At 41.1% G+C, this 23,249-nt stretch overlaps 1 protein-coding gene across 2 annotated transcripts in view; it reads right to left on the bottom strand.

The window, feature by feature from the left end:
• Positions 1-291: 291 nt before the first annotated feature.
• LOC309865113 (uncharacterized protein) overlaps positions 292-23,249 on the bottom strand; it is a 112,588-nt gene continuing 89,630 nt past the window's right edge. The window contains exons 6-7 of one of the 2 annotated variants that reach the window (XR_014311960.1): positions 1,090-1,209; positions 292-898 (exon numbers count right to left, since the gene is read on the bottom strand). The gene's annotated coding sequence lies outside the window, so the exon portion shown is untranslated. The other variant, XR_014311961.1, reaches the window with a different exon arrangement.

The following is a 23,249-nucleotide window of genomic DNA, read 5'->3' on the forward strand; positions in this document are numbered from 1 at the left end:
CCCTGTAGTTATTAATATTACCGTATCACCATGACAGGCCGGTCCCTGGCTTAGGGGTGGAAAAAGTGAGCCGAACTTGCCTGACGTTATTGTAACCCTAGGAGCCCGGCCAGCTTGCTTTTATATCTGACCTTGACGGCCTCGTGCTACCCGATGAAGCTCAGCCTTTGACAGCTGGCCTCGGGTCACGCAGTTCAGAGCAAAGTGGGCCCTGCGGACACAACACTTGGAGTGCTCTTGGAAGGATCTAGCTGGGGTAGGTCCAGGCTCTTCCTGTGCCAGATGGAAAAGAAAGTCCGCGTCCGTCCTAGGGAAGCCCAGCATGGGGGAGCAGAGCACTCCGTTCCTGCCTTCCTCCCGAAATTTGGATTCAGTCTGAGCTGCCGGGTTCATATTCTTGATCGCTCCCCATTCCCCATGGGCATTTCCAAAGCCCGTGCGCTCTGCCTGTTGGCTTTCCACTCTCCAACTACGGCGGAGACTGTGTATTTTTACGTCTGCTTGGCCAAGATCTGTTCCTCCGGGAGAGGAAAGAGTCATTGCCTCCTGGGTGATTTCACCTCCACTCATTATTATTATTATTATTGTTATTATTTTCCACATTCACAGAGGGTTTTTGATAGAAGCTGAAGAAACAATCCTGCCTCCTGGGTGTATACATCAGGACAAGGGCAGACATCAGGGGCAGCAGCCTGTTCATAATCTCCCGGGCCTGTTTCTGTTCTAATTTTCCTGAAGATTGAAGTGGATGTAGTGCAGAAAACAACAGCGGGATAATACTGTAATCCCTCGATTCCCACACGGGTTACTGGAGAGCGCGCATTTGGAGCCGGATGGAAGGATCTGCAGTCCTCATCCCCGTGGGTAAACAAAGGATCCCACGGTCTGTTGCCTATCCCTGGGGAATTAAAAAACAAATGTATATACTATAATGTTCCCGGAGATTAAGTTATTTGAAAGGCATTTTATTTTATAATCATGCAAATACATCTGTTCTTGTTTTTCCAGGCTGGTAACCAGATCTCAAACGGCCAGTCTGTAATCTCTCTTTTCCTTTCTTTCTTGTCCTTCTCCCCTGATCTCTCTTACCCTTTGCTCTTTGATGTGGAGACAGGATGGGTGGGTAATCGGGCACCGGCGGGCCACGGGGACTGAGGGTCATTTTTCATTTTGGATTTCTTCTGAGGCGTTTCCTTTCCTTGAGTTTACCTGGTCAAAGAAAGGAGGGAAAGAGTTTGATGAGAAGGTTAGTTTTCTTGTGTTTCCTCAAGATTCTGTGTATTTGCCCTTCCTGAGTCTGTTTACTCTCTGGATCACTTGAAATGCTGAGCATTCTTCTCTGAAACCTCGCTTTGCGCAGCCACCTTTTCCGAACGGAGGAGGCACACTGAGTTCTAAGACATGAATAATTACAAGAAAGGGCAGATTTTCTTTAAATCGCCTGAAGCCTAGGAGAAGATAACTCCCTCAATTAGTGGTGACCAGCTCTGCAGTTTTTCTCCTAAGTCAACTAAGATTGTTATGCACAATATAAGAAAGCATTGTTTTTTGACACGTTTCAAGCTCACATGTCCTAGTGAGACCCTATCTGGTTTCCTGAATGGAAGTGGACACCAGGAGTGTTAGGTACTGTCTTTTTTTTTTTGCATAAATACCCTAACTGGGAGAATCAAATGTTACAATGGGCAGGTAGAGTTAACCTGATGACTGGAGTTCCAGTAAAATTATATTTAAGGGTATGGATTAAAAATGTACTTATTTAAGAATGCCATTACTATATTTTTTCATGAATCTGTATTGCAACTTAAGGCAGGATATTAGTAATTCATAAAATATACCTACCTATCTGCACATTGGAAAATTAGAGATCAGTATATGGCTTATTTTTAAAGAGTAATCAAGTGCCATTCTGAGATTTTAAGTTGATTAAGGCATCAGCGTTTGCAAACATTGATTAAGTCTCTCTAAAAATATGTGATGGGTGAAATTCATACACAAGAAAAATTTAAACACGTTTGTAACAGATGGATATTAAGCAAACTTTTTTAATGATTAAAATGTAGTACTGATTTTTTAAAGTTGCTAGTAATTATGAAGAGCCAGAGATTTCTAGGTTAAGTCATCCCTCACCAAAAAGAAAGTTCTTGTGTTTCCAGAACAAAACTTCTTTTACTCATTTAGTAAGTTGTATTGTCTATGTTACTTCATCATAAAATAATCCATCATTTGACTGTTTAAAAAAATCATTAAGCCGATCTAATCTCTCCAGAACCATGAAGCCTTGACTAGGCCTGACGGCCTCCTCCGCCCGGTCCCTTCCGTTCATGCTGGATTCTGGCTCTCTGTGGCATTTGGCCGGGTAATCTCGCCAAAGGGCTATGCTATAAATCTAAGTGTGTTTCCCTCCTGAGCCGGAGCCACAGGAAACCAAAGGACATCTGTGTCAGAACGTGGGCTTTGTTCCGTTTTTTGAACATCGAAGCCAAAGTTTGGACTGAATTGTTCTTTTTCCGTTGGACAGTGCCCTGGAACCCTTATGTACTTTGTTTATATTCTTCATGAGGAAGACTATATGGGATATAATAAATCAGTGGGAGTTTCTAATTGCTTTCCCCTGCCATAAACAGGGTTTTGGGTGTAGCCCCCAGCCTTGGCGTTCGGTGAAAGCGGTGGTTCTTGACATTGGGCTCGGGGAGTGAAGTAGGAGAAATGGTGTGGCAGAGTCTCTGGGAAGGAGGTTTGAATTGGGTGTTGGGTTTCAAAAAAATATGCTTGCCTACTTGAGAATTGATTCCATAGTGAAACTCTGTCACTAACAGGATTAGACTGGGTGAAAGTGATAGGCTTGAAGCCATTGATTTGAAGTATTTGTAGCAGAGCGGTCAATTTCAGTGAGTGCAAAGACCTCTCCCTTCTTGGGGGTTGTTTTCGTGAGTTGATACGCAATGAGGAGTGTGTGTACGTGTGTGGGGGCTTGATGGAAGCTTGGAGAGAGGATCGTGCTAATCTTTTACTCTAAATGATAGGAATGACCGGAAACTGAAGAACAGGGTGGTATGTGTTTCGTGTTCTGTGTCTAGAGGCAATCTTGACTCTGATACTCACATGGAGGTGCCTTTATGGATTCTCGATTCTCGCAATATTTGGAGATACCTCACCGGTGGTCTGAGATCCGATGATATTCAGGTCTCAGAGGAAATTGTGAAATTCAGATATTAGAGGTAACATTTCATTTTCTCACAGGCCTGTGAGACTTGAGAAGACTTGGGTAAATTTTTTTTTTTTTTTAACTTTACGATCATGATTATAGTAATGGGTATACTGGTAATTTAAAACTCTATGTAAATATCATATTCAGAAGGTTGAACTTTAGACAAGAGAACTGTAGAAGAAGATATAAAGAACCTGTTTTTTTTTTTTCCATGAAAAAGAAGTTTTCCAACAAAATGACACTTTCAGAGAAAATTTTCATGTGTGGATTATAGCCAGTATTTCAAGCCCTTAGATAAAAACTAATGGCTGAGATTGTTCCTGACTCCTACAATTTATTGTCTGTGTGACTTTTGACAAGTCCTTTTAACTCTCTGTGCTGGTCTCTCCATCAGTGGACAAAGGTTAATACTATTCCATATACTTCAGGAAAAGTGCCTTATTAATGTTTTATTTTTATTTCCTAATCCAGTGACTGAAATAAGATAAAAATATCTGTGAATCTAATTTATCAAAAAACTAAGAAACCAAATTTCAGAAAATCATCAGAGCATTTCCAGTGTTGTGGCAAAATTCTTACAGAAATCCCTGTCCCCCCTTCACTCCCCTAGAACCCCCTTTCCCCCCCAAAAAACTCCTTTGATACCATATCACGCTTAATGTATACTATCTATTATAATTTCTTTTTTGTCAGTAGATATCAATATTTCTGTATCTAAAACTTCTGAGTGTGAATGAAGTGAGAAAATTCCTAGACTGCAGCATGAGGTTGGGGAGGGGGGACCTAAACAGAATCTAATAATCTTGCAGAGTTGAGGAGATAGAGGCTAGAGTTGAGAAGGTCAAGGAGTCTAGAATTTGCAAAGCATGGTATCGGGAGTGGGGAGCTACACAGAGAAAGAGGTCCTGAAATGTGCATAAGGTTCCCTCTGAAACTGGTTGAATATATTTTGCAAATGCAGAGGGTGAAACCATACCATGCCAGAGGAGAACAGCTTCCAAGGAAACAACTATTACTTGGGACTGAAAGACAAAAATTTCCAGAGGTTACACAGACCTGGGAAATTTTTTTGTATGTTTCAAACTCAAGTCAGGATGAAGAGATCTGGAGCATTCAGGAAATATCTTAGAAGGGTATAACTTGGAAATGGTGCTAACCTGGAGCTAAAATAAAACTACCCCAGGTATGCCCTAAAAAAGCTTACAATCATGTAACAAGTGGATCAAACCAGCCCATGACTAATTTAATTACCTGCTGAAAAAATTGCAGCACTCTTTAAAGAAATACAACAAAATCCATTGCGAAAAAACAGAAACATCTAAATGGACATCCTCCAATTAAAAAATAACTAGACATTTGAAGAAACAAAAAATACAGCCAATTATAACCATGAAAGAATAAGTCAATAAAAACAGATCTGGTAATGATAAAAATGAAGAATTATCAACAGAGAATATGCTTCATATGCCCAAGATGAAAGGAAATCATAGACACGATGAGAGAAATGGAAGATACAAAAAAATGCAAATATAACTTATAGAGATGAAAAATAGAATATCCAAAGTTAAAACTACACTGAATGGGAATTACAACAGTTTGGACATGCAGAACAAAAAGCAATGAAATTAAATATATTGTAATAGGAAAAATCCCAAATAAAGCATGGTAGATTAACCTGTTAGATAATATACAATGATATAACATGTGTTTTTTTTTTTTTTAAAGATTTTTTATTTATTTATTTGACAGAGAGAGATGACAAGCAGGCAGAGAGGCAGGCAGAGAGAGAGGAGGAAGCAGGCTCCCGCTGAGCAGAGAGCCCGATGCGGGGCTCGATCCCAGGACCCTGGGATCATGACCTGAGCCGAAGGCAGCGGCTTAACCCACTGAGCCACCCGGGTGCCCCTAACATGTGTTTAATTGGAGGCCAAACTGGAGAGTCAAATAATATATGAAGAAATAATTTTTTTCCAAATCTTATGAAAGCGATAAAGCCACATATTTCAGAAATTCAGTGCACCTAAATCAGATTAAATAGTTTAAAGTTGCAAATGCACATCATCATAAATTTGCAGAAAATTAGTGATAAATATAAAATACTAAAAGCAGTCAAGAATGTCACATTATGTAGGGAGAGAGAGAAAAAAAATCACAGCAGATGTCTATCAGAAAATGTAAGCCCAAAAGAAAATAAAATGACCATTTTAGGGTGCAAAAAGAAAAAAAAATACATATTAAAAATGTCTAATTATACCCAATGTAAATATCTAGAAATGATTATTTTTTTTCAGACCAGCATTACCAAAAATGCTGGAGGAATTTCTTTTCATTGACATTAGATAAAGAACTTGACATTAAATAAAAATTCGTATCTACAGAAATAAAATCAAGAATGGTAAATATGTGCGTAGGTATGAAAGACATTTTCCTCATTTATAAATTTCTTTCAAAACTACTGTCCAGACAGGTACCTGGGTGGCTCAGTCAGTTTTGTGGCCGCCTCTTGATTTCAGTTTAGGTCATGATCTCCGAGTCCTGGGATTGAGCCCTATGTCGGGCTCTACCCTCAGTGGGGAGTCTGTTTCAGGATTCTCTCTTCCTCTGCCCCTCCCCCCACTTGCTTGCCTTCTTTCTCTCTAAAATAAATCAATCTTTAAAAAACCAAAAAGCGTAGGGGCGCCTGGGTGGCTCAGTGGGTTAAGCCGCTGCCTTCAGCTCAGGTCATGATCTCAGGGTCCTGGGATCGAGTCCCGCATAGGGCTCTCTGCTCAGCAGGGAGCCTGCTTCCCCCACTCTCTCTCTCTGCCTGCCTCTCTGCCTACTTGTGATTTCTCTCTGTCAAATAAATAAATAAAATCTTAAAAAAAAAAAAACAAAAAAACCCACAAAAAGCGTAAATAAATAAATAAGAATGCTGTCTAGATCAAAAGGGATCAAGTCTATTATAGCATCTACAACTTAAAGAATGGCAGGGGGCTGAAATAGACTATATTGTTATAAGGTTTTAAAGTTGTGTGCTAGTGATGAAATTTTCTTTTTAATAAAGAGTTTATTTGTTTGACAGATGGAGATCACAAGTTTGTAGAGAGGCAGGTAGAGAGTGAGAGGGAAGCAAGCTCCTCGCTGAGCAGAGAGCCCAACTCAGTCCCAGGACCCTGGGATCATGACCTGAGCCAAAGGCAGAGGCTTAACCCACTGAGCCATTCAGGTGCCCCAGTGATGAAATGTTTTAAGATAGATTATGATAGGGGTGTCTGGGTGGTACAGTTAGTTAAACATCTGACTCTTGGTTCAGGTTTAGGTCATGTCTCGGGGTTGTGAGATTGAGCCTCATGATGGGAGTTTAAGACTCTCTCTGCCCCTCCCCCTGCATTCTTTCTCTCTCTTGTGTAAAATAAATAAATATATCTTGAAGAAAATTAAGATAGATTATGATAAAGATGTACATTATAAATATTAAGCAATCACTCATAATTAAAGCAATAGATTTAATAAGTTAATAGAGTAGATAGAATGTAATAATAATAATAATAATAAGCTCAATTAAACCAAAAGAACAGAAAAAAAGAAAATTAATGGTGTACTTCTGCGAGCAAAACTTAAGGAGATGAAAATGCCAGCCACGCAATGGGAGAAAATATTTGCAAAACATTCATCTGACAAAGGGCTTGAATCCAGAGTATAGAAAGAGTACTTAGAATTCAATAACTAAAAATCCAACCACCAACTAGAAAACAACAAAGAATTAAATACTTCAACAAAGAAGATGTGTGAATGGTCAGTAAACACAAGATGCTTTGCATGATCAGTCAGGACCTTGAGATACCTCTACACACACTCTGGGACTACTGAGATGAAAAGGATTGAAAATACTATGTGCTTCTGCTGATGGGGAGCAACCGGCCATATCGTACATTGCCATACAATCGATCATAATAATCGATCATACATCGATCATAATGTCAAATGATACACTCACTTAGGAAAATGTTTAGACGTTTGCTATCAGGTTAAATTGTCTCAATAAGTGTAATTAAAAAAATGTTTTCTGAGTTCAGCATACTATGCATTTTTATAGTCATGCATTTATTTACTTAATTAATATGAGCAAAGGTCTGGTGATTGGGCTACTGGTAACTGCAGTATTGTAAGCACAATCTGGTGTTGAAATGGCTTGTGGTGACGTTGAGGTGACCATAGGGTTAGTCCAATATGATATCCATCATGGGGCCACAGTGTAGGAAGACTGTCAATAGCAGATTTGTGGGATGAGGGAAAGCTTTTCAGAGGTAATGATAGCCAAGTAGAAACCCGAAGACCTTCTATATTGTACTGTATCATATGGTTCCTGTCTCTCTCTGATTCAGCCCACGTAGCTTTTAAAATTTGTGCCTGGTGGCCCCCAAAGGCGGGATCGGAACTGTGCCACAAAATGTTGTCCTCCCTAGTGAGATGAAGATGGGGAAGTGGACAATATGAATCTCGAGCTTTATCAGTGGACGGTATTTGGGCCTTGCCTGCCACCTCTTTGTATGCGTATTCTTAGCAATCCATAGGATAATTGAATTAAGCAGAGAAGCACTGTGTGAAGTATCTGTTGTGTGACTAACGAGAGGATTGCTAGGGAACAGGGGAATCGGGGAGCTGAATGCAGTGGCCGTGGGGCAGAGCGGGTTATCTGGGGTGCCGGGTCTGTGGGTGAATGAGGCCTCCCTGGTCCGAGAACATAGTTGTTGAATGCTGGATTCTCAGGTGAAATTTGGGGTGACTCGCCTCTGCTCTTACTAAGTAAGATTGTTCTCCTCAAACACTAAGCCTGGAGGAAAGCTTTCTAACACGTCTAAAGCTACATCATGGTAGAGAAAGCCCAGAGCTCTCTATTCTATTCTTTTTTTTTTTTTAATTTTATTTATTTATTTCACAGAGATCACAAATAGGCAGAGAGGCAGGCAGCGGGGTGGGGGCAGGAAGCAGGCTCCCCACTAAGCAGAGAGCCTGATTGGGGGCTCAATCCCAGGACCCTGAGATCATGACCTGAGCTGACGGCAGAGGCTTAACCTCCTGAGCCACCCAGGGGCCCCTCTCTATTCTATTCTTAATCCCTTTTACCAGTCTGAAAATTCCTTAAAATATAGATGTATATATTTTTTTTCTAAGAATGCAGGACATGTATATTATTTTAAACAATCTGGTTCATAGATAGAATCAAATAACAGATGTGCTCTTATTCACAGCAATTGACTTAAAACTAAATTTCTGGGCATAGTAATTTGGGATCTTAATGTTATTCAGATTGTGTTAACAGAGGAAAAAAATAACCCAACTTCATATCTTCAAAACTGATTCAGTAATCTAAGGTAAATGAGGTCATAGAAATGAAGACAGGGACTTGGTGTTCTCTCTCTCTCTCTCTTTTTTTTTTCTCGTAAAATATAAATCTCTTTCTGTTCTCTATCTTCCACAGTTTTCTTAACAATTTAATTTTTTGTTCCCATCTTTCCTAACTCTTGGGATTCTGTTCGCCCTTTTGCTTTGTTCATGTTTCTTGGCTTGTGGAGTTTCCACGGTTCCTGCTTGAATCAGTGGCTCTCAAATTTGAGTGTACCTCAGAATGGCCTAAAGTTTTGGTCACCACAGACTGCGACAGGCCGGTGGGCCTAGGACTCTAGAGTCTGTCATTCGGTGGGGAGAGAGGAGGGAAGTGTGTGATAATTTGCATTTGTTAGAAGTTCCCAGGTGATGCTAATGCTGCTTTTCCTGGGTGCACACTTTAAGAATCACCAACTTCCAAATCACGCAGGAAGTCATGAGTGTTCTAGAATGGGCTAAAATGGAACTTGAGTGGTCTGGAAGCCTCATTCCATGAAAACCGTGCAGTAAATCTACACTCTCGAGGTTAGTTGTTGATACGGTTTTTCGCCTTAAGATTGGAGATGTTTTAAAATCTTTTCGTAGCTGTTCCAGTTGGTTATAAACTCAGAAAGTGTGTAGTTTAAAAGCTGTAATCCTTCATTGTTGCCTCTTCCCTCTGGTAAGTTTCTTCTTTTCTTGATTTACGTAATCACCTTGTAAATTTTAAGCCTTTGCTGAGTATTTTCTATTAAAAAGAAAAACACAAAATAGATCATATCTTATTACATGGTTCTGACAACTGAAGAAAATGCGAGAGTATGTCTCTGTTTAATGTGTCAACAACAGAAGAGTAATGGTGCGCTTCAATGAAAAGAGATCTCTCCTGTCCCTATGCTTTGCATTGGACAGGCTTCAGGTACACGCTTTCCATAGATTTTGCCAGAGCTAAACATAACAAAATTAATCCACAAAAACCCTGTGAAAAGCAGAACCTTCTTTTAGAATTTTCCTTAGGCTTCAAAACATTACTTTTCTTCTGGTATTTTGTTCATACCTTTCTTCATTTGACTTTCCTAAATTTAATTATGTTTGTGGATTTGCCATCCAGTCTTGCTTTTTAAATTTTTTTCTTCCTCTGTCCTTCACAGTAAAGTTGGTTTTTCTCTTTCTTGAAACTCATTTTAAGCTTCCAGGTTACTTTTTACTCTGGTGGACTCTTCATCTTGTACCTGAAGGGAGCATTGTGTACTTTGTATAGTGCATTGATAGCTGGAAACAATAGAGTCCCTATTAGCCAATTAAACCTGGCAAGCTATGGACTGTTGCCCAAGCCGTAGGACTGTTTGATCCAGACACGTGGTGTGTACCCTTTGAACTCAAGAAAATTCTTTGCCTCTTACCCAGCTGTCCCATTGTTTGTGTTGAATGGGGCAGGGGACATACCCGGGAGGGAACATGGCTGAACGAGAAAAGTCTTTTGGAGAAATGTAAGATGCTCACCCAGAGCCTTTACGATACTTTGCCTCCCGTGAAAGAGCAAACCCACTCACAATTATGGTTTGCTCTTTATTCTCAAAATGCTTTTAGATTCCTTGTTCGCCTAAAATTCAGGTCACCTACTGGAGAGGACCGTGTCACAAACACTTGAATGTGTTTGACTGTGTGCTTAGGAAAAGGTGGTCAGTGCATACCGACCATACCAGCAAACACATTACACCTTGGGGCTCTCTTCGGAGCCCTTCAGGAGAGTCAATGGGAGCTTTGTGTAAACAGAGCATAGAAATGGGCCCATTGTGTTTGCTTCTTGGCCTCTAGTCCCCTACCTTTGGATTTTAGTCTCCTGAACTAAACCTTTCGGAGCCCTTATGGTTTGATTATACCCTCATTCTACTCATTCCTCTTCCGTGCGTTACCTTGGTAATTCTTGGAGCGTTGCATTTGGTAAATGGGCCTGCTCCCAGATAATGTATGGGGGGATTAGTACATTATGCCTGAGACTGGCAGTGTTTAGGCGCTAGCAGATGTTCCGAGATTAGTAACCGGAAGAGAATGAGAAAGCAAGGATGGAGAAGAGTTAGGGACCATAATGTGGAGGGGATCTTACTTTCGCTTTGGTACAAGGTAGTGAAGCCAAAAGGCTTTAGAAATTCATTTTCCTTTTACCCAATCTAGGATGGTTTAGATTCATGTCTCAGAAAGACATTGTCTTCTAGAGCCTTCTTCATGTTCAGAAATCTTGGTGTGGCCTTTTTTCCTTCACTCTGGGATTTTTTTTTTTTCTTTTTCATTTTCTTTTGCATCTTCCTTTTCTTTCTTTCTTTTCTTTCTTTTCCCCACAACAAGGAAGTTTTGTTTGGCTTGGAGTAAATGAAACTCAGAGCCCAAAAGGCTCAGTTAAATTGAGCTTGAAACTGAAAACCCAAGAAGCTCTGATGAGTACGGAGCAAAAAGGGGGATATTTGCTGTGCTTCCCTCCAGTGGACTCATCGGACTTTTCTCTTTCTACTTCCTCTTTGCCTTCAGAACTGGAAGAAACTAATTATGAATGCAGGAAACAAATGCTTCTGAAAGATTAAATTCTTATAAATGGGAGCTCTTTCATGACGGGTGCAGTGATTCCTGTTTAGCTAATGCTAGTTGTGAGCAGACCCGACTGTGACCTAGTTACAATGAAATGCCTTGGCACACGTGTCCGCTTCTACCACCACGCTGGCTAGGGACAGCCATCAGACCTGTGCCAGTTGGCAGCTTGAATGGCAAGACCGTAGATCAAATGGGGATGGAAAAAGCATCGCTCCCCCTCTTACCCACTTAGACCCGTCCTCTGCTCAATCCAGGATTGGGAGAGCCTAGCACAGGCTCTAGACAAATTCAATGAAGCTCCTAGTAGAGGCACCTGTATAAGAATTTCAGTCAATTGAATTGTTATACCTGTCATCCCCCTGTGATAAATCCGTTGCCATGCCAACATGAAGCCGGATAGAAGATTCTAGCTGAAGGTAGGACATTGAAATGGCAGCATTTTCTTATTGTAGACTAAGATGGGCCTGCAGAAGAAATGTTTTAGGGGAAGAGTTTGAAGACTGGCTAGCATTTAAACATTTGCCTCTGCCTAGTGGTTTGGTTCACTCCTTATCACAAGGCTTGGTAATGACATTTTGTACATCCTTTGATGCTCTAAGACTGACAGGACTGTGTTTAAGGGGGAAAGAATGAAAAGCTCCCAACGATACTTGAATTCGGCTCCCTTGGCTATCTGAGTATGACAACATCTTTCCTCACAGTGGTAATCTCATAGAGTAATGCTGGACAGTATAACAATAAACTGCTTTTGTCTGCCCCCCCTTTTTTTGAGCTTAGCGATTCCCTCATAGTGAACATTTTTCTGTGGACACGATCTACATTTCCTTCGTGTGTCTTTCCTTGGGGAAAATAATTGGATAAATGAATACATTTTTGCATCTCTTTGGTATTTTAGATTCCAGTGAAGAAGATAAACACTCATATTTTCAAGGCTTTCCTTGGTTCTAAACATTTACTACATGCACATAATTATCTTTATAGCATTCTTCTGAAGAGGGCCTAACTCTATGCCAAATGCGGAAGTGCGCAAGGGCCCTTAGGAGAACAGGAGAAGACAGAGTTGAGATGACATGGTTTGTGCTACCTAAAAAATTTTAGGCCATGTTTCTGTACATGCACTGTTGGTGGCTTACCAACGCTGCTGTTTTTACTATAGTTATAGAGGTGGTCTTTTTCCTACAGGAAGGACGCTGCTTTGTTTCCATATTGCTTGAAGCAGAAGAGAAATTCTTGGTCTTTGTGAATGTCCTGTGTTCTCAGGAAGAGGGAAAGCAGCATTCCCCACCAAAGCTGGCCGTTGGGATTCTCACATTCTTAGACCAGGGTAAGGAATTCACTCTCTGGAAGGTGAATGAGGTACACACAGTGATAATAGCAATAGCATGTGTCGAAACTTCCTGTTAATATGAAGTGAGTGTAATTAATTTTTTTCCCACTTGGACATTTGATGCTTTGACCCATCTGACATCTGTTGAAATAGCTTAAAATACCTGTATGTCTTAGATGGTTTAAATATGTCATCTTGGGGGTTCTAGTAATAGCTCTTGAGGAAAATAGTGTTGTTCTTCCCATTTGTGGGTGAGGAAACCAAAGCATCAAAACTTAATTTCTTCTAAGTTGACCAGTTAATTAATGGTTGAGCTCAAGATCCAGTCCAGGGGAATCTGGCTCAAAAACTCTTGCTTCTAGATGTTATACTTCAGTGTTAGAGATGGGAATGTGTCTCCGATTAGAGATGGGAATTACTGCTTCTTTTCAGACAAATCATTGGACAATGGTTGTGTTTTTTTCTTGTAGGTTACTGTCTACTGACCTTGCTAATACAACAATCCATGTTATTTCAATGATTAGTACATTTTCTTTTGGATCCTTTCTGGGTGGTAGCATTCACATTAGAGCAACATGAAATTAGACTCTTTACTATTAGGTTTCTGTGCCAGTTCTTATCTTAGGACCTAGTTTTGATATCAGAATGACCAGAAAGCAGGTTGTGCTGGGACCCCTGCAAGAGACCATCTTTTCCTGGAGGGTTAAAAGTGGTCCCTTCATATAGATCTTTGATTTGAATGTTCTCAAATAATTGGTGGGCATTTCTTACCCTCTGGGTACTCAGCCTTCTGTTGAATTTGTAGTTTCTTTAAAGCTTTGGTATCCAAGGATCCAAAGAACACCCAGACACCACGTAGAAGAAGATTATAAATGAAAATTCTTGTTCCCAATTCTCTGAGTCTGCATTTGAAAAAGACCCTTCAGCAAGTTGTGCCTGGGTGGCTCAATCACTTGAAGGTCTGACTCTTGATTTTGGCTCGCATCATGATCTTGGGGTCCTGGGATCCAGACCTGCATTGGGCTCCATGCTTGGTGGGAAGTCTGCTTGGGAGTTTCTTCTCTCCTTCTTCATGCCCCCCTCCCTCCACCAATAAATAAATTTTTAAAGAAAAAAGGACCCTTATGATTCCTATGTACAAGAAAGCATGAGAAGCTCTGCTTTAAAGAACAGGAGTGTCAACACTGCCAGAATGTGACCCAAAAACCCAGATCCTACCTCTGTCAAATATTGGCTGTGTAAGCAGGGGTAAGTCAGGTAGAGTCTGCGAGCCTCGGGGTCCGCATCCGCAAGAGAAGAAATAATCCACAGCCTTGTGTTGTTTAAGGATGGAGGTAGGGTACACATGGAAAGCCCCTGAAATGATGCTGGTTTAAGTTCTTCAGTGACTCTGCTCAGCCTGTGACCCTGTGTGGATGGGATGCTTTATGTCAGGGTGACCCCAAGGGCAAGGACAGTCCTATGCTTTCGGTCCTGCTCACAGACTTCCCCTTCGGGCAGTGTGGTGTGGGCAGCTGCAGAGGAGGTGGGGGCGGTGGTAGAGGGTCACAGGTGCGGAGCGGCTCCAGGCCTGGCAGTTCTGATGTCGGGGAATGTCCCAGAAGCAGGAGGAAGGTAGGCTGGGCCCAGGGAGGCTTGTTTCCTTTAGCTTTGTGTACATTAGCTTTATCAGCATATGAACACATGGGTCCTCACACATCTAGCCCAAAGCCCGGGACCGGTCCGATGCCAGAACTGAAAAGGGGAAACCTACGTCAGCAAGAAAAAACAAAACAAAACAAAACAATACTGAAAACGTAAGAGAGAGACAACTCAGACAGTGACAAGAAGGGAGTGCTGACCACACCCAAACTCCGAGGAAGCCTTGGGGATGTCTGTGTCCCCAGGAGAGAGCCGTGTCCCCGCCAGCAGGTCCGCCCTGCCCTCTGCCCTGTCTGGGGTTGCAGGTGAGTGCGTGGATGGAATGGGGATTTTCCGACTGTCTCTGGTGGGCTCAGGACACGTTTTCGGAATGCGTTACAAAAACAGCACTTCCTCAGCGTCCCTGGCTGTGGTCACACTTCCTGATCAACATGGGTTTTGTTATAATAGTTTCTTTCTGTTGACAGAAATGCAGTGTGCGACCTCAGGCAGCCTGTAGCCGGGATGCCAGCCAAAGCAAACACACCCTCGAGCTCCTCCTAGCTTCGGACGGGTGTCACTTTTGAGCATGGGCCCTGGCGGCTCTCACTGCTGGTCGCTGTTACGGTTTCAATGGATTGTTCAGCTTTTCAGAATTCTAGTAAAGACAGATCGTCCGAGATAGGACACAGGGGTCGGCTAGGTTCACTGGGAGAGGGGTGAGGCTGCCAGGGGGGAGAGCTCTTCATAAACCGGGGACTCCCTGACCTCCGAGCTCACCTCCCTGCAGCCTGCGTGGGGTTTCTTGGATTCTGTGGGCTGCAGGCGCCCCGGAATATCCAGGATTCCAACGTGATCCAGAAGGTTACTAGTGGTCATTTTCTCCACCTGCTGTTAATTCAAGTCCTCAGCAAGTAAAGTCACATGAATAAAAATAAATAGGGGTTTCCGCTTTGTTTTGGTTTTCTCCTTTCTGTATCTGTATTTGACAAATCCATGCATTAGGTTATCAACAGGAATTCCTAAGGTTTTGGTGAGTGAAGTGGGTGACAGTCCACTTTATTCCCTCTGCCTGGTCACAGTCTGCTTACTCATTTGTCTGTCTCTCTCTCTCACTCGCTCCTTGTCTTTGAGACACTCTCCCTGCCTCGCTGACTGTCCCGGGCCAGAGCCTTTGCAGGTGTGTACTGGAAACTTCCATCAGGGCCTGTCCACTGCGTCCTATGCATTCGCACCGCTCTGCTTCCTCATCCTCTGGCTGCTTCCTGCATGCATGTTATGACTTTCCTTTAACACTTGTCATCGGCCTTGGGTTGTTAAGATTGCTGGCTTCTCTGACCAGAAGCTATTGTCACTTTTTAATCTTTCTTATTTGCATCTTCATTTCAGTTGGCAGCATAATTTGGAGCTAAGGGGTATGATGATAAGGTTGTAGAATTCTTTAATTCCATCATATCCCTTTTGGGTCACCAAAGCGGGTGATGAGAGAGTGTGCTGGTATCTCTTTGCAGTTTCCCAAATGTAAGCAAGTGCAATGGTATCTCCTAGAAAACCCGAATTAATGTGAATGGAGACATCACCAAGCCTTGAAATCATTCATTCCCTACCACCTGAGTCCTCAAATCAGTATGTCTCTCTTCTACTCTGTGTCTTAACTTAAATGGCCTAATTTAGATGAGAAGCAACAATTGCACCACCCCTCCCCCCCAAGATCTATGACTTCTGTTAACATCATCAGGTATCTGTAAGTGAGGTTCTTCCTTCCAACTACTGGAGAGCAAGTAGAGAAGCCAGTAGATGACCTTTCTTCACCAAAGTAGGGTCTCAACCATTAACCATCCAACTGCCCCCCATGTGTAACTCACCAGTGAAGTGGCCAAAAGTGTATCTGCAAGAGAAGCCTGTCCAAGAACTCAGGATGGTCTCTTTCCCACAATTCCCTGGGTTCTTCTCTCACCTTATCACTACAGTCCCTTTTATTTGTTCTTTGAGTGCCCATGAAAAGCCATTTTACTCTGCTGGTGTGTGTGTGTGTGTGTGTGTGTGTGTGTATCTGCAAGAGAAGCCTGTCCAAGAACTCAGGATGGTCTCTTTCCCACAATTCCCTGGGTTCTTCTCTCACCTTATCACTACAGTCCCTCTTATTTGTTCTTTGAGTGCCCATGAAAAGCCATTTTACTCTGCTGGTGTGTGTGTGTGTGTGTGTGTGTGTGTGTGTGTGTGTGTATTGTTGTTGTTGTTTTTAATCTGGTAGAAAACATCTTGGTGACTAGAGCCATCAGGAAGAAGGACAAAAATCTGTCATGGAAGTCCTCATTGGGTTTAAGAGTTCTTTGTAGGGCAGACGGGAAAATATGAACCAAAGCATAGTAGAACCATGGCTAGAGTAGGAGTGTGTATGAGATGTTGTGCTTGTAAATGTTGTTGAAGTTCTTCTGAGCTTTCTTGAAACTCTAGGGCCATGCTGTCCACCACAACTTCCTGGGGTGATGGGAATGTTCTGGATCGGTGCTGCCGTATGGTACGCATACCACCCATGTATGCGTACTGAGCACATAAAATATGGAGAATGCAACTTAAGGACCAAAACTTTGTTTTTATTTAATTTTGATTTTAACGAATTGATCCTTAAATTTCAATAGCCGCATATGAGATTGCCTTGTATGATGGATGGTACCTTTCTAGGGTACCAGTTACACGGAGACATTCTGGGTAGTTTACATTTGCATTGTGTTTCCTGGAAGATGTAAAGGGTATGGGCATACATGACACCTTCTTCTTCCAATATCACCGAAGTCACCAATAAGAGTTCTCTGGATATTTACTTATACTTCCTTGGGGAAATCAGCCCACAGCTGAAAACACTCTCAGAGCTGTCCATACTTACCCCTCTTGCCCTGAAATTACCTCTTTACTTATATCTTCCCACTGAACGGTATACTCTGAGAAAGGGACTATTTTTGTCTCAGTCACTGCTGTATACCAAGTGCAGACTACAGTGCCTACACAAGAGGTATTTGAAAAACACCAGTTGAACAAGTAGTTTTCCACATGGATTATTCAGAGGATCATAAAATGTCAAACCCAGAGGGACTTTTGTTATTGTAACACACCCCACTGCTGCCTCCTCTAAACCACTTTTTATTTCTTCCTTCTGACTGGCAATTCCCAGTGATGTTAGGGTGTCCAAGACCACCCCCCTTATGACTCAGTGAAACGTGGCCTATTCTTCTCAAATCCAGGGGTAATTCCTGATTGGTATAAACAGATATGGCTGTCTTGCCCAGTTCCCTTGACAGTAATTGGTTTAAAGCTGGATATATAACCCAGATCTGGTCTCAAAGATGTGAGGGGTTTCTTCATGGGAGTGAGTTTTGGCAAAGTTTTACTCTTAAAAGGGATATAAGGAAGAAGTGGTCCATCTTTTGCTTGGATGTGAAGCCTAGAAATTCTGCTGTTATTTGTAAGCACTGTGGGAGCTGACTAAAGGTAAAAAGTTGGGACAGGGGTGCTTGGGTGGCTCAGTGCCTTTGGCACAGGTCATGATCTCACGGTCCTGGGATCGAGTCCCATATTGGGCTCTCTGCTCAGCAGGGAGCCTGCTTCCCCTCTCTCTCTCTGCCTGCGTCTCTGCCTACTTGTGATCTCTCTCTCTCTGTCAAATAAATAAATAAAATCTTAAAAAAAAAAAAAAGTTGGGGCAGATAAAGTCTTCGATAATGTTGAGCTGTATTAGCCAACCAACCCTGAAATCTGCCCAGTATCTCCACAGTTTGTTATGGGAGATAGTATAGGGAAGACTCGCGTTGTGAGCTTACGTGATCATTGATAACCTTCAGTTCTTCACATGTTACCAGGGGTCTTGCCTTTTTGCTAGCTGGCGGCCAGAGACTGCTCTCAGCCCCTTCTTGTGTGGCCTTCTCCATGAGGCCAGTCACATCTCAGCTTGCTACTTCAAAACCAGAGAGTCTCTTCACAAGTTGGGTCATTATAATCTTATGTAAGAGAGTCACATACATCTTCTCAGCCTATGTTCTATGGATTAGAAGTTTCCAGTCCTCCCCACACTCAGGAGAGAGGATCACACATGGGCTTGGTCATGGCGACTACCCCCAAGTCTTTGTGCCAAACCTCCTCACTTTAAAGGTGAGGAAACAGGCCGAGAAGGATGATTTGGCTTCCCCAAGACATGGTTCCTAGTTGGAAGAATTTGGAGTTGATGCTCCATTTTTTTTTTTTTTTCTCATCTCAACCTTGTACTTCAGCCACTAACTAGCTCTGTGACATTATCCAAGTTACTTAATTTCATCGAGCCTCAGTTTTCTGATTTCTAAGACCAAGTCGGCGCTGTCTACCTTGAAGAGATTGTTCTAGAGAGTTTTATATAGTAATATTTGTATGGGTCTCTCATGCTTTCTGCAGATGTTAGGTGTTATAAAATATTATTTTATGCCTATTTCCTTTTTTTTTCTACCATGTCATGTGGTCGCTGTCTTATCTCCCCAGTGAGAAGGAAGGGAGGACCAGAATGTCTGGGCTGTTGTGTTTTACTTTCAAGGTTTAGAATGTAATCTGTTATGTTGAAAATGATGGTGAGCAAAGGTGTTTTGAACCATCTCAGGAGTAAAACCTAGGTCCAGAGTCAAACAGGAATCCCTTCTTTAAAAGGTGCTAACATAACGCTGTCTTTGCTTTGGCCACAATCTCTGAACTTAAAGTCAAAGCAGTTGTATGGCTGAACTGAGCTCTGGCGACTTTCTCTGCAGCATTTTGGTTTTTGCTTTTTAAATCAAGGTCAACCAGCTCCAGGGAAGGGCATTTTTTGATGTCAGCTGATTGTCATAAATAGTACGCCAATCACTGCTTTAAAGGGATTCATGCTCAATGGTTAATGAAAATTCTTAAAGTGGTGTTGTTATGCTGTGGTTCTGGAAATGAAATTCAGAAATTTCCATGGGTTCAGGATAAGTTCACTTCATAAAGTCTGCATGAAAATTCTATTCCTTCTTTCTGACCCACACTGAATTGTTTCATAGCAGAAGGTCAACAGGGTATGCGTTCTTTCTTACTACACTCTCAGACTGCTGTTCTTTGGGGACAGGAGTCTTTATACACTGGTGAACTCTCATGTGTGATATGAAAGTAATGTCTTATGATAGACTCTGACAGAGTTAAGAGCCGGACTATTGTACCCTTATTTATTAAGTTAGGCTCCTGAGGGAGACCTGTGTATTAAAAATGGTCCAACAATACTCCCTGACATTTCTCCTAGGTTCTTATTTCCATGGTGCCATTCTGACCTTTACTGCAAACATGAGTTGCTTTAGATGAAATGATGGTGTAGGCTCTGCCTTGTTATTATAATAAAAAGGGTAACTTTTTGTGAGGTCTCATTATATATGAAGCCAAGCTTTCTTCTAAGCCTTTATGTATCATAAGTCACTTAGCCCTCTCCAATACTCTTGACATAGGAACTACAGTCCTATGAGGGATATTTTCTGAACAGATATAGATATGCTGCCGACTTAGGTTCCCCTCTTATTTTGTCAGCAGAATGTAAAATATTATTCATGATATTGGAGGCTGGAGGCAATTTTCTTCTTTTTATCTCCTCACAACATCTAACTGTTGGATTTACCCTGGCCTCTACCCAAGTAAGAGAATCAGGACATGCAGAGTCTCATAGTTTATTACGGACACAACCCCAGGACTGTGGCATGAGGATCATCTTACATGCCTTCTTATTTTTTTGCTTATAAATAGTGTTCATCAACTATTGTGAACTGGGAGTTAATATAAATATGCCTCATGAGTTCTAAGTGATTATCTGAGATTATTATGTGACAGATTTGCTCATTATGTGCAGATGTCTTATACATAACTAAAAGAAGAAAAGGATTATTTCTAAACTAAGATTTACTTGAACAGAATGATAATGTAAAATAAGTATACAATACTCAGTCCTAGTGACCTATGACTATTTATTAATGATTAACATATTTTAACATTCTTACTTTCACGAGTTTTTATAAAAGGTCCAGAGTTTATGCTGACCCCCAAATCACCGTGTGTCCCTTTCTCGGCTCATTTTGGTCACATGAGAGGCACTCAGTCATGGTTTCTGTATCATACCCAACTCTACCACCGCTTTTTTTTTATTGGATTACCATTAACTTGAACAGAGTTTTAGTTCTTCCCCTTGAAAAGTAAAACAGGATCGTGTACACTTCTAATTTTTACTCTAAAGCAACTACTAAACTCTATATTTTGAGTAATTGTGTTTTATTGGAGACTGGCAACTAAACCACCACCATCAGAATGGAAAAAAAAAACAAAACAGTAATACTCTGTTTCAGTTGATGGAGGGTTTTGGGGTGAGTTTTGGGGTTTGGGGGGATTTTTGTTGTTGTTTGTTTTTGTTTTAAGCTAGTAGGTATAATAGGTTAAATGACTGGTTTAAGCTGATGCCAAGGACTTTCTGTTGTAATAGACTGGGTGAATCCCACCTGGTTTAAAGTATCTTAGCATCATCAAGAAGCCATGAGAAACTAAAATCCAGCTTCAGAAAAATATCTGGAGGAAATGATACCCATCTTATTTTGAGAACTATTTTTTAAAAAATATTTTACTTATTTGACAGAAAGAGAGTCCAAGCAAGGGGAGCAGCAGGCAGAGGGAGAGGGAGAAGCAGGCTCCTTGCTGAGCAGGGAGCCCGATGCGGGGCTCGATCCCAGGACCCCGGGATCACCATCCGAGCTGAAGGCAGACACTTAACTGACTGAGCCACCCAGGCACCCCTATTTTGAAAACTATTAAAAGGACCTTGATGCCACAGAATTTCAGAGTTACATATCAGTAACTTGATAAGTTAAGTTCCTTATTCTCCTCATTGCTAGAGTGACTGGGGAACATGGAACAGTGGGTTTCCTTGGAAAGTTTTATTTCTCCCATGCACATGGGAGACTGTTAGAAACAGAAAAATGGACGTGATTCTTTGTATGGCATCTTCATAGCCAATAGACAGCTGACATTTTAACTGAACAGATAGGTTCATAAGTAGCTTGGGTGCTAACATATGGTGACATTTCCAATTATAGGCCCCTACTGTTGAGTAGAACTTCTGATTTTTTTTTTTTTAATTTACTAACACAAAACAAAACTCTCTTAATATCCATTTCTTTTGGTGCCCCAAGGAAGAGACAAAATAATTGAAGGTGTGTTATGTAAAAAAGGGAAATAATTTATTGCCTTAGACAATAAACCAAAATATGTCAAGAAAAATAAAGGCATATGTATTGTGGGAGAGATTTGCTATCTCTCAAAGCCTTCTACCTGGCTTTGCTTAGAGCTCAGATGCCTGGATCAAATTAGTATATCCTGGGAGAAATCAGCAGGGCGGATTACATTCTGGATTGAAACTCCTACAAGAGGCTTTTTGTCTTAGAATCTAGTTTGTGCGGGGTAGGACAGCTGGGTCCCCATCGCTAAGCAGATGCTTATCCAGGAAGTCAGAAGCAGGCATAAGAATGTGGAGAGAATTTAATTCCAAATTTCTAATGTGTTGTTTTAATTTTGAATGTGTGACTCCATGTTTGTGCGTGCATGCGTGTGTGTGTGTGTGTGTGTGTGTGTGTGTGTGTAAACTTCTCAAGAACTAAATTGAGGAAGAACTTTGGTAACTTTCATGATGAGCTACACTTGTCTCTCAGTGGCACAGCACGGCCACTCTCCTTTCCCCAAATCCTGCCTCCAGAATGTTCTGCTAGTCAGAGAAGTCTTCAGATTCAATTACTTGTCAGTATATCCTACTCCTTTTGAAGTTAAAGTTTCTGGTCTCAGAGTTCAAAGTTAAGTTTTAGGCATTTATTTTATTTGTAGTGTCTAGATGAAGTTCCTGACTGATTGGTGAAATTTCATGGCTTTGATTTCCCAAATCCCACGTCCAAAGAGCTTTGGTGTGACTTACAAGTCTCTGTGAAGACGGTGATTGCAAAATAAAGGACAAAAGAGATGACAGGAATGATGACAGGAAGGGCAGAAAAGACTGAGGAGAGCAAGCAGACCAAGGCGAGGAATACGGGAGGAAGAAATTGTGACAAAAAAGGATAGGATGTGGTTTTTAAAATTTTATCCCTATTTGAATATTTAAAGACCACAGCTAGTTTCTCAAAGTACTGATAAGAAGCCATTCAAATTAGTTAGGTAAAAGAGCTTGTAATTATCATTTAAAAAATCCTTGAGGATGAAAGTCAGATTAAGAAAAGAAAAACAGAAAACTTTTGCAGGGGTCCTTCTGATAATAATTAAATAAGGTTACCTATGTCCATTAGACACGCTGTTACCTATCTACATAAATCAGCTGTCTCTTTCTCTTTTATTTTCTTTGAAGTATTATTTTAACTTGTATTTCTCTGATATATTTTGCTTGGAACTAATACCTACAGATGTAAACTTGGCAAGCTTATTTGAATTCTAATAGTTAATAAAGTGAAAAAAAGGAATGTTTAATTGATGCCAATAAGTTTATTAGAATTTTGGCCTCAAAATGATCATTTCTGGGGCACCTGGCTGGTTTGGTAGAGCATCTAACTCTTGATTTCAGGGTTATGAGTTTGAGCCCTATACTGGGTGTGGAGATTACTTTAAAAAAGTAAAGCTAAAAAAAAAAAAAAAAGGCATCCAAAAAAATGATCATTTCTTTGATTTTACTAATATTTTTTATTTTTTCCTTGAGGTTCTCTCATGGAAAATTCCCTAACTAATTAACCTGTTGACATTTTAAATTAATTTCCCACCTAAGATATGCCGTTACAATTAGATGGTAAGATTGGTTAGGGTCAAAGGCTAACCTGTACACGGTATAATAATAATAATACTGTTTAAACAATGGCATCCACTATTTGCCAGCTAATTTCTCCATGTATATATTCTGGGAGAGGATGTTTATGGTTCATGTTAGCCAAGTTGGGCAGACACAGAAATAGGTCTGCAGTCAGCTAATAAAGATCTGCGTGTGAAAGCTTCATGTTGGTATACAGACTGTGGGATCCGTTTTCACTGGCAGTTGCTAAATTGTCATCATGAACATGCCAGTGGTATAGCCTAGTTCTACAAATTGTTGATTCTTCCCCCTTTTTCTTCTTTCTTTCTTTTTTT

Source organism: Mustela nivalis, assembly GCF_964662115.1.
Source record: "Mustela nivalis genome assembly, chromosome: 5".
Classification (NCBI taxonomy): Eukaryota; Metazoa; Chordata; class Mammalia; order Carnivora; family Mustelidae; genus Mustela; species Mustela nivalis.